This window comes from Pecten maximus, chromosome 15 (assembly GCF_902652985.1).
Source record: "Pecten maximus chromosome 15, xPecMax1.1, whole genome shotgun sequence".
NCBI lineage: Eukaryota > Metazoa > Mollusca > Bivalvia > Pectinida > Pectinidae > Pecten > Pecten maximus.
In genome coordinates, this window is record NC_047029.1 from 25,102,179 (window position 1) to 25,114,874 (window position 12,696).

General features: G+C 33.2%; 1 protein-coding gene across 6 annotated transcripts in view; it reads right to left on the reverse strand.

Moving 5' to 3' along the window:
• LOC117343834 (5'-AMP-activated protein kinase subunit gamma-1-like) overlaps nt 1-12,696 on the reverse strand; it is a 343,598-nt gene that overhangs the window by 158,745 nt on the left and 172,157 nt on the right. The gene's annotated exons all lie outside the window — the stretch shown is intronic.

Below are 12,696 nucleotides of genomic sequence, written 5' to 3' on the forward strand. Positions count from 1 at the left end.
TTTTTATGATGTCTGAGGAGAAGTACTTGGGAATTACAAGAACTTTGCAAGGTAGACATGAGGTAAAGTGTGGATTCCACTTCTTAATATTTTTTTCTTAATATTTTTCCCAACTTCCTGAGAAAAAAATATGCATGAACTCTGAAAATTTCAGAAATTTTTCAGTGATTTCCTGATCATATTCGAAATGTTATTTTTATATTCATTTTACTGCGAAAACAAGTTATTGGCTCAGATGGAAGAGAGGGAGGGGTCTTACAGTGGGAGAAACAGGAGTAACCAGGGGAAATGTATATGGTCAGGCAGTGACCCTGTACCTTATCAAGTCTCCTTGGGGAATCAAACCCAGAACGCCTTGGTGAAAGGCAAGTGTGTTACCACTTTAGCACCCAACCATCACTGAATAATATTCAGTAAATATAATACTACAAGACAGCAATGAAGTATTCTGATTATATTCTGATTTTAACAGCACCATTGTAATTTTTCTAATAATACAATAGGTCAACATTTATTACTAGTAATCTATCTCCAAACTTGGGATGATTAACCTACCAAATGAAATTCTAATAACTGGTCGATTCCAGGCAGTTATCTTAAATCTACGTTGGGACCATAAACATCAGCGGTCTGTATTTTTTTAAAAGCTATGAATATCATTAAGAGTTACCTCCCTTCCTATTATAAACTTTATTTTGGCCTAATAACATCTTAAATCTATACTGTATTGTCCAAGTTTCATCAGAATTTTATATAATACAATAGTGAAAGATATAGCGGATATCTAACAGTGTCTTCAGTAATACCAAATATATTTCACAAGTGGGGCTTATATTTTGAAATATTTCACGAGTGTGCAGTGAAAGTGAAAAATATCAAAATATTAGCCACTCGAAAGAAATATATTTACTATTACTGAAGATACTGTTAGATATTCTATTCATGACATTTCTATATCAAAATATACTGGGTCACCATTTGTGAGCTTGAAATGTATGTGTTTTGATTGGTCAAATAAAAAAAAGTGATATTTTTCACTAGTGAAAAAATCACTTTAAGAGAATGAATAATTCTCAATATTTCACAGGTAAAAATGTAATAAATACCTATATGATTTATAACATATGAATATACATGCCAATGTGACCTTAAAATGAAGATAATAGTCTGAACGTTACTCTATACCAATGTCACTTAATTAGCTGAGTAAAGGAGATAAAAAAAATTCCGAATCTATATATCCAGCATCCTGGTTTGAATTGTAAAATATCTAAATCATTAACATAGCTATACGTTTTATTGTATGAACTATTTTATTTCAATCATTTTCAAATCTGTCCAATGGAAGCCCTGAACAAATGAAGTTAGTAATCTCGACAACAAGAGATAAAATCTCTACCAATTTAATTATATAATCATACCATCAAATATAGCCTGAAGTTATACACAGCACTTTATAGACTTCAGGAAATATTGATTCTCCATTAATAACATTATATCACAGCAAACTGACATTGGAGCTTCAGTCCTGATCAAATTAAACTTATAACTGAAACTAATTTACACATCATACAGGAGGTGGGAGATCCAACGTCCCTGTAAAAAGTTTGGTGTGGTTCTGTGTAATCAAAGTAAGCAAACCGATGGATTCCACAAGGAATACAAGAGTCTGGCTGTAAAGTTGAGTAGTCAAAGGGTTAAAATGACCATAAACAACGTCGTGCTGGGTGGATCAGCTTTATAATCAAGTAGTTGACTATTTTCGGCACTTAGGCGTGTCGTCATCAGAACAAATTTAAAATATAAACATTCAGGTATAAGGTATAAAATGCTGTGCCTAGTAACAATAACAAGTGAGAGCTATATAGTACACAATAAAATGATTTCATCAGTAACAATAGGAGCTGGCAGCGGGAAAAATGATATCAAGATGCTCCTTATTTCCTGCACAAAGTTATAATAACTGTACCCGATATGTATGCAATAAAATATCGAAAATAAATTCTAATCTTACATGAATAAATACTAATACATAAAACTGTATAGTTTCCTTGAGTCCATAGAATATAACGGCTATCGATAGAATTAAACATCATATAAGGATATGTATAGAAGTAGTTACATGTAAAAGATACCAGTTAATTAGCAGAATACAAACTGTAGTTTGTTGTTGATATCTCGTAAGATAGGCACACTGTTGTTATGGTCATATATACCCTTCGACTAATTTACACTTTGTTTACCGGTCGTTTCCAGATCCTCATTACAGGTGACCACTGGTAATTTAGGAAACTTTTGCCTTTATAAACTAAACATCAAACGATGTGGAGTTTTTCTGGTTTATAGCCATTTTATTGCGATAAAAACTGTTTATTTATAGCTAGCTAACACTCCTACACAGGACAACATGCCACATGTATACTGGTCATTATACCATAACCTGACCATAGTGTTATATCTCTGACCCCTAACACCATAAAAACCATGGTCATTACACCATAACCTGACCATAGTGTTATATCTCTGACCCCTAACACCATAAAAACCAATCTTCCATTTAAAACCCTATCAACCATGGACATGACATACTACAATACTGGCCATCTCCTTCACCGTGTACAATACTTTACACAGTACAGTTATATAATGGTACTGTATTTATTTGCAAATAAACCCATATCCACAAATAAGTTCCTTTCTTCATTTTTGCTGAATCATTAGTTTTAAAATAGTAAGTTAAAAGTGGCTCGCAAATAAGAACTCTCCAGATTTTGACACTAAACTTTTACCCTATAGGGGAGAGGGCGCGAATTATTTGAGGAGAAATATAGTACTAAACTTTCACACCATGGAAGAGGGCTTATCTGAGGATAAACATGGTACTAAACTTTTACACTAGGAGAGGGGGATTATTTGAGGATAAATATGGTACTAAACTTTCACACCATGGAAGAGGGCTTATCTGAGGATAAATATGGTACTAAACTTTCACACCATGGAAGAGGGCTTATCTGAGGATAAATATGGTACTAAACTTTTACACCATGGGAGAGGGCTTATCTGAGGATAAATATGGTACTAAACTTTTACACTAGGAGAGGGGGATTATTTGAGGATAAATATGGTACTAAACTTTTACACTAGGAGAGGGGGATTATTTGAGGATAAGTATGGTACTAAACTTTTACACTAGGAGAGGGGGATTATTTGAGGATAAGTATGGTACTAAACTTTTACACTAGGAGAGGGGGATTATTTGAGGATAAATATGGTACTAAACTTTTACACTAGGAGAGGGGGCTTATCTGAGGATAAATATGGTACTAAACTTTTACACTAGGAGAGGGGGATTATTTGAGGATAAGTATTGTAATAAACTTTTACACTAGGAGAGGGGGATTTATTTGGGAAGAAATACGATACTGTACTTAGATTTACACAAGGTGAGGGGCTTATCTGAAGATAAATATGACATTTAACATGTACACTATGGGAGGGGGCTTATTTTAGACTTCCACACCAGGGGAAGGGGTTATTTGAGGATTAATATGGTATTTCTGTTACTGACCAACATCCAGAACAACATATCTAAGTTGATGTTGGACTTCCCCTGACCAGTACCATTTATTTCCTTGACGACTACTACATGCATTCCTAACATTCCCCTGACCAGAGGCCACTTCCTTACAACCAGGAACCAGACATTCAAAGCATGGTTAGCTACAAAAATTACAACAAACATTCTACATGAAATATTCCAGATATGTCTTAAAAATATATTTTTATATTCTCATTATCAATGAAAAACATCTTTAGCTATAAATCATGCATTTTGTTGCTAAACTCATAGTTTTGAGTGGAAAATATAGCTGTTGAAAGTATATTTAAAGACTTGAGCAGCACAATGACTAAAAGCATTGCAGAGTTTTTCTGACAGAGGTTCCTACACCTTAGGTCTTACAAACAGAAAACATAAAGGACTCCCAAACTAAATGTCTGTGCATCCTTGCGATGAATTGTAATTCCAAAATACCATACAATGAAGAAATAACAGTTGATTTCAATTGACACCTGCATTTTATTGTGTTTGTAATTTTTATTACTTACGGCAACATTGTTATACCTGATGACCAACTTGGATGCTGAAACTGCTTTATCATGATGTTTTCAATTTCAAAATGTCATGGGACTTGATTTCAAATGGGACTCCCAATTTTCACATCTGAGAGTCCTTTGGACCCTGCGTAACAAAATTACAGGGAAAACCCTACATTGTGACACATCAATGAAAAGAGCTGAAATCCTTGTCTGTGAAAGGAGTTTAATTAATACATATTTGTGATATATTACATAGTGCACGACTGTGTTGTTTCAGATTATTTTGCGTTATACCTTGTTAATTCATCGTGATCAGGAAGTCGGTCTCAATTGCAGAAAAAAGTCCAGACACTCTCAAAATGATTCACATGAAGATATCAATACAAGAAAAGCCCATCAACTTTATTTACTACATATTCATGTCTTCAATACCAGGCACTTCTGACTCATCTGATAGTTGATGTATGGAATACAAGCTGTACACCATACACCTACAGTTATAGTGTCTACAATACATAGGCCATTTATAGATCACACTCCATTAGGCTGGACAATACATAGACATATGTACAGTATTAATGATCTAGAATATTAACAGGAAAATCAAAACAAGAACACAACTGATGACGGAAAATATCATGCCTTGAATTCATCACCAATACGTTGAACATCCCTAATATAAGGAAGTTTGATAGCCGTGATAAATAGCCTGATGCTTCTGACATGTCTGGACGATTTCAATGTCCCTGCTCCAATGGAAAGAACTTGATATTATGATACTATGGTGTAAACATGGACTGTATCTGTAGAGGGGTTAATTCTCATGACATTTTATTCGGAAGGAGACAGGACACATTGTGTCACATCCAGAAGGGATAAAAAGGTGACCTTTGACCTTTAAACAATGTCCAATGACCACCAGAATCTGATTAGTTACTGATTCTGTAAAACGTCTTTTGTAGATGGGTCAAAGTTCAGGAGTCAAAGGTGATCTTTAAACTTTGAACCTTGACTGCCAGAACAATTATGATTAGTTGAAGAGCTTGATGATATGATCTTTTCATATAGATATCTCCTGCAGAGGGGTCAAAGGTCAGGGTTCAGAGGTGACCTATGAACTCTTTTAACCTTGCCTGATGGCCACCAGAATATGAGCAGCTAGGTGTATACTTGATGCTATGATTTATATCCTGGTGTAATTATCAACCCCAAATTGACTCAGAACAAGATGGACAGACCCACATAGAAAACATTTGCGTTTACAGAGCATGCAAATATAGACAATTTAACTAGAGACAAACAATGGATGGGATGGACGTATTCTAAAAAACCTATTTAGCTTGCATGTCATGGAGCAGATGAACAAAGGAAGTTAAGTAACATGCTCCCTGATCTCTGATATAAGTGCAATATCTCTGCCACTACTTCAAGGATTCCAGTTTCCACAGAGAGATTGTGGCTCTTAACCTAATTGAAATACACCCATATAATGTTATCTCTCATCCCTACCGGTATCATACTGGTCTGTCCAGGTAAATACACCCATATAATGTTATCTCTCATCCCTACCGGTATCATACTGGTCTGTCCAGGTAAATACACCCATATAATGTTATCTCTCATCCCTACCGGTATCATACTGGTCTGTCCAGGTAAATACACCCATATAATGTTATCTCTCATCCCTACTGGTATCATACTGGTCTGTCCAGGTAAATACACCCATATAATCTTATCTCTCATCCCTACCGGTATCATACTGGTCTGTCCAGGTAAATACACCCATATAATGTTATCCAACATGAAAACAAATTATTGTTACATGTTTTGGTCTTTTAGCAAAATTATTCATGACATAATCTTTTTTAAAACATTTCCAGTTCTCTTAATGCTGACCTGCCCTGATGATGAATTCCCTCATAGATTTTTTCCTGGTTGATAAGAATTTTACATCAGTGGTTATGCCATGTATCCAGCCAATATTTAATCAAAGGAAAACTGGAAGTTACTAACATATTTTATTAACACATGCCCCTATAAGTTTACCCCCATCTTTTTCCGGAAAATAGGATGGGTGTGCTTATTGAAACAACCCACACCGAAATAAAGTACAAAAAAAGTATGGGAAAAAAGTACTAAAAAAGCATAGAAAAAGTATGCTTTTTTTGACTCAATTTGGAACCGATATTCCAACACGGTTCCAAATTGAGTCAAAAAAAGTACTAAAGTACAAAAAAAGTCTAACAAAAGTATACCTTTAGTACATTTTATTGTTTTCATTAAGTACAGAAAAAGCACAAATATAGTACAGAAAAAGTACATTAAAAGTACAATAATAGTATAAAGTGCACAGGGCCAAATTGATGGTGTACTTTTTTTGTGCTTTTATACTTTTTTAGTACTTTTACAGGTAAGTCCATAAAGTACCAAAAAAGTACAAAAGTACAAAAAAAGTATGAAAATGGTACAGAAAAAGCAGGAAATTAGTACTGAAAAAGTAGGAAAAAAGTACCAATAAGGTAGGAAATTAGTACTGAAAAAGTAGTGGAAAAGTAGGAAAAAAGTACTAGAAAAGTAGGAAAATAGTACTAAAAAAGTAGGAAATTTGTACTGAAAAAGTATCAAAAAAGTAGGAAAATGGTACTGAAAAGAAGGAAATTAGGACTGAAAAAGTAGGAAAAAAGTACCAATCAGGTAGGAAATTAGTACTGAAAAAGTAGTGGAAAAGTAGGAAAAAAGTACTAGAAAAGTAGGAAAAAAGTACTAGAAAAGTAGGAAAAAAGTACTAAAAAAGTAGGAAATTTGTACTGAAAAAGTATAAAAAAAAAGTACTGAAAAAGTAGGAAAAAATTACCATAAAAAGGGACTTAATTTAATGGTGTAGGAAATTAGTTCTGAAAATATAGGAGATAAGCTTAAATGAGAATACTGCATGCTTAAACAATACATACATCAGTCCCATTCCTAAGAGAAATGCACAATTGTATCTAGTGAAAACAAACATTGAAATACAAGATTAGTTATCCAATCACAATTCCACTGAGTATAATTTCATGCCATAGCAAAGTCTTGATCTAATAAGCTCGAAATTTGTTTAAGGGTGAGGTTAAGGATTTACAGATGGACATCTATGTATAAGGGCAATAACTTTTGATAAATTATTCTAATATTTTTTTCAAGCAGGAAAACACAATTTTATATCATGTGTATGTAGGAGATCCAGACAAAAAAAATATACTATTCTAAATAAAAAGGGCAATAACATTTGTAAAAATTGTCGAATCATAATTCCTCTTGAGGAAACACAACAAAAAAATGTAAATTATTAATAAAAAACAATGCATAAATGCATACTGAATACAATGAAGTATGGTATATGCATAATGTTGCTTGCTTAAACTGGTCAAATCCAAGTAAGTGTGAATTCGAAAAATAAAATGTCTGATTCTCTTCATTCCTTTTTTGCTTTATGCGAATCATTGCCCTCAATTCGGACCACAATGCAATATCTTCAAGCTTTCCGTCACTTCAGAATGTACTGCATAATCTGTTGGAAGAAAGAGAAAATTTTAAAATATTTTTTATATCAAAACTTCGAATAATTGTGAAGATTTGTTCAATATAAAAATGTAGATAATTTTCCTTATATATGCACCTGATCACTTTACTGTCATTTATTACATGCATGTCTGCTTGGAAGTCTTTTTATCAAGAAAAGCTAGCCACAGGTATACAAGTTTAAAGCTACAACATAAAACTTTTAATTATAAGGATAAGTACTTTAATAAAAATCAAGCTACTCCAGAATTCTCTGACAGTTTGTTTCATCTTAAATTATGCAACTAACTATCAAAATACACCAAAACACAGATTTTTTTTATTCAATCATTTCTTGAGATCATTTTTTTGTGAATTGATCATGATCATGACATACAACAAATTTTCAATGGATTTTATTGACTTCGTTTTTGAATGTATTTTCTTCAAATTCCATATACTGTAGTAGACAATTATTAGCTCATTTACCGATATTTTTACATATATTCCCTAAAATCGATATACACATGTTGCCCGAAATGTGACGTTACTTTCGTTCTTATATTCTAACTTAAAAATGTCATTGCTATTTTTTTTTGAAATTTTATGCAATATCTCTTGAAATCAACTACAAAAAATTCTGTAAATATTATCAGATGAATAAGCAAATAATTCTTTACATGTAAGTGAAATTTCAATAAATTCCATTGAAAAACGAAGTCATAAAAATTAATTGGAAATTTGTCAAAATGCATGAAATATGTAGTAAAGATATTACGAATTTACCGTTACGTGACAGAAATAAAAATGCAATATAACTACGTCGAAGTTCGTCAATAAAGAAATAAAATTCTTCTTGTTCTCAATATTTGGGTGCTATCAATCAGGATGCTTATAAAATCCCAGGCGTATGGTAGCATAAATCTGTAAATTGAATACTTACGATTGAAACACACGTGGATCTAGCAGTTCTTTGTTAATTAAACTCGGGCCGTGTAAACTGTAATCGGTGATGAATTCATTATGAAAACCCTGAAACACGAAGTAATCAAGTATTAATATTAGCATGTGTAGGCCCCTATTCACCTATATAATGTGAAACGATGTAGGAACGTGCAGAAGACGAAATAGATTTAAATAATAAAATTGTAAACTTACCTGGTCGCGATATCTGTGATATTTTCGGGTGAAAATGAGCATTTGTCGCCAAAAACAACAAGAAAGCTGATATTCTTTGGCCACTTACTGACAGATAGTCGATCTTCTTTAGTTAGGCAAGAAAATGAATTTCGTTTTTAGGCTATTCTATATCAAAATCGTGTTTGTTTATGTTTCTTCCGTAGATAAACATCCGGTGAAATTCAAACATGGCTATCAGACTTCCCGCTAAAATCTCGCTGTTTGTTGCATCATGGGATAAAAAAAAAGTTTTGTCGGAGATCTACTGTATCGATTTCATTCTTTTATTACTTGTTTTTGTATATTCTACTTCCTTAACCTCTATTGTTTCATACTTTTGGTATTACTACTTCAGCATTTAAAGCTTGCACATTGCACAAAATGATCGCACGAAGCGAACTCGTCAAATCTCGGTAGATTCCGTAAACCGAAGTAAACAAACGAGATCACGGCCCCGAGGTCATAGGTGAACCGACCGATGGTAATCTGACACAGGTATAAGCCTCGTCAGTACCTGTTATGTAATCCGGATGTTTTGTTTAAATGAGGGTAGGCACCTGTGATCTGATCGTAGTGAAAGGCAGTCAAGCTTGACAATATAAATTGTTATAATTAACGCCGCGGGCATAAGACTTAGTCTAAGAGGGGCAATATGTGTACAGGTGAGACGGGAGGTACACAGGTAACTCCAATAAACAATAAAGCTAGGTATGATTTGCCATTACAGTCGACTGTCACTTATATTAATTAACACCACGGGTGAAATTAACTTTCGGTACGACGTTAAGCATATATCCTGATCGCTTTGTTAGCTTAACACACAGGTTTCAAGATTTAGTTTAAAACAGTTGAAATATTTTTGATCGATCTTGGTGTTGCAGTTATTCAAGCCGTCTACTATATCAATTAAAATATTTATGATAGATCTTGGTATTGATCTTGATTTTTGTATACAATAGAGTATTTTATTTGTACACACAACACTCCTACGAGATCATTCTACAACAGATTAGAGTACAGCTACATTGTGTCGTTGTCCGAATTATCGTACGATCTTGCTAAATAAATATCAGACAAATTAAAGTTTTCTTTTTGTGTTCACTTTCACCATTTCAATGAATGCGATGTAATTCTGATTTAAATACCGGAATATTGTTCCTTGATCATGCCTGTTTGTTGTCAGTCAAGCCATATCGAGATCGAGATCATCACAGCGCTTGACTTCAATATACGTTTTACAAGGAAGCGTCCGAGTGACTATATCAGTATTACACATGTTTATATGAGTATATCGGTGAATATTTTGACAGAACACGACGTGATTTCGGGTGCAATTATCAGCTGTAATCTTAAAACCACGTATATCCAGCAAGTATATGATATGCAGACAAAGAGCAGGTGATTTTAATTTCATTTGAATGAATTAAAAGCGTATTACAGGCACGGGCACATGTGTGTTCGTAGAGTGATCCCCGATCTGGTAGAGGTTAACGTTTGGATAAACGAAATGTTTTAAACTCCGCTAAAGAGTTTATAATTAAAGCCAAAATACTGTAACTTTAAAGAACGATCTGGAACAAAATTTTATAGAGCTAAGTTTTGACGTTCGTCACATGAACGTATAGTAACATTCATCAATGTGAAGTTTATTACTTCTGAGATGCATATGGAAATACAAACGAAAAGTGACAAAGAAATCACCGTTAAAATGTGTGAACCTTACTAACAAAGTACATTGAAGTGAAATACTTATGATAATAATTGTTGAATTTTAATTATTTTTAGATAAATTTCTGTGGTACTGATCAAAGTATGAAAAGTATTTTTTAGAACATAAAAAAGACAAAAAAAAAAAACCAACAAAAAACGAGATCAAAAACATTTAATATTACCAAATGATAATTTTCTGTATCTTATTTGATAGATATTTGTTGTGGTTAATCCTGGGTATTATTTTTTTAGTCTTAGATTTGTAGTCGACTGAAAAAGTCAGATTTAATTTTGAAAATATTAATATGCTATAACCATTGCCCTCGCAATGTCTGAAAATATTCTAAGTCCATAATAAGTACAAAAAAAGCACAATGGCATTAGCTGAAAAATTCTAAGTCCCAAAAAAGTAGGGAAAAAGTACATCCATATTTTCACAATCTTTCAAAAAAATTCTAAGTCAGATTTTAGCACAAAAAAAGTACTCTGAAAAATTTCAGAGTCCAAATAAAGTACAGAAAAAGTACCCTGAAAAATTTCAGAGTCCAAATAAAGTACAGAAAAAGTACCCTGAAAAGTTTCTAAGTCCAGAATAAGTACAAAAAAAGTACTCTGAAAAATTTCAGAGTCCAAATAAAGTACAGAAAAAGTACCCTGAAAAGTTTCTAAGTCCAGAAAAGTACAAAAAAAGTACTCTGAGAAATTTCAGAGTCCAAATTTAGTACAGAAAAAGTACTCTGAAAAATTTCTAAGTCCAGAAAAGTACAAAAAAAGTATACTTTTTTGGTACTTTTTCAAAAAAGTAGGAAAAAGTGTATACTTAAAGTAGCATAAAAGTATACTTTAGTGTGCTTTATTTCGGTATGGGAAGTTCTATACCTCACTGATCTGCCAATATAATCTTAATCTGGTCCTTTAAGCAAAGGCTCTAGATTGTTAATTTCCACTGCATAAAGGTATGTGTCAATGAAAACTAAATATTTTTTTCTCATTATTAAGTGCACACATATTGTGTTTTTGTAAGAGCACAGTGCACTTATGGGTATTTTATTTATAGTAACACAGATGACCCTGGTCACTGACCTTGACCCAGCCTAGACTTTGACATCTGAAAAGCCCCCATCATGATGTGAGGATCACATCATCAGTTCCTCAGATTAGCCCCTGTGGGGGCATCAACATTACTGATTGAATTTTGATTGTGATCAGCTACTTACTACTTATGGATTGTTAAAAAACAAATGACCTTGACCTTGAACATTCACACTCAAACCATTGTATTGAAAACTTGACTGACAACTAGTGCCAAAGAAAGGTGATTCCTAAATGTCAAAACAAACTGATTTTACTACATTATGCTAGCGTTAGATGGCCTTTGTTTGTATTGATGACAGCTGAGGTTAACCTAGCATGTACCGTATTTGACCTAATAAGGGTGCAGGGCACTGGTAATTGACAGTGAGGGCGCCCTTATTAAGATTAGTTATTCTGAAGTTTTATGAAACAGATTATACCTTATAGCAGAATACCCAAGGCTGTGGAAATGGTTAAATTTTATTCAGTCATAAAAATATTCCAGATGAAGATATCTATTCATTATCATATATTAAGTTTAAACATCACTTGAATATTCCTGTAAATTTGTAAACCATGCCAGCTGATCTTTAGACCAGTCCACCATTTATGTTCAAATGGAACTCTTTTGTGTTCTATTTATAGACACAGGTGATTTCCCAGATCATATAAGACATCCTTTTCTTTGACCTAATAATTGATTTACAATGTCTTTTACTAGCTTTCTGTTCTGAACAAAACTTATCTATCAATAAGTATGAAGTCTTTTAATTTATCTTCAAATAAAGATGGTAAGTTATTATTTGTATGTGTGTTTAGTTTCGGGTGCTGTTTGCACCGACATGTCATCTGTATAGAATAGACAAAATGTGGCGAAAACTTGCGTTCCAGTTACTTAATTTGCTAAAGAAAATTGAACACATAAAGTAGCAAAACATTTCACATGAATAATTACTTTTGAACACCAGTCAAAGATTTATTTCCTTGAAAAAGGGTAGAGGCGCCCTTATTAGGGCAGGCACCCTTATTAGGTCAAATACGGTACATGTGTGTCCTTTTACTTGATCTGTACAAACATCTGTGATGGACACACATATA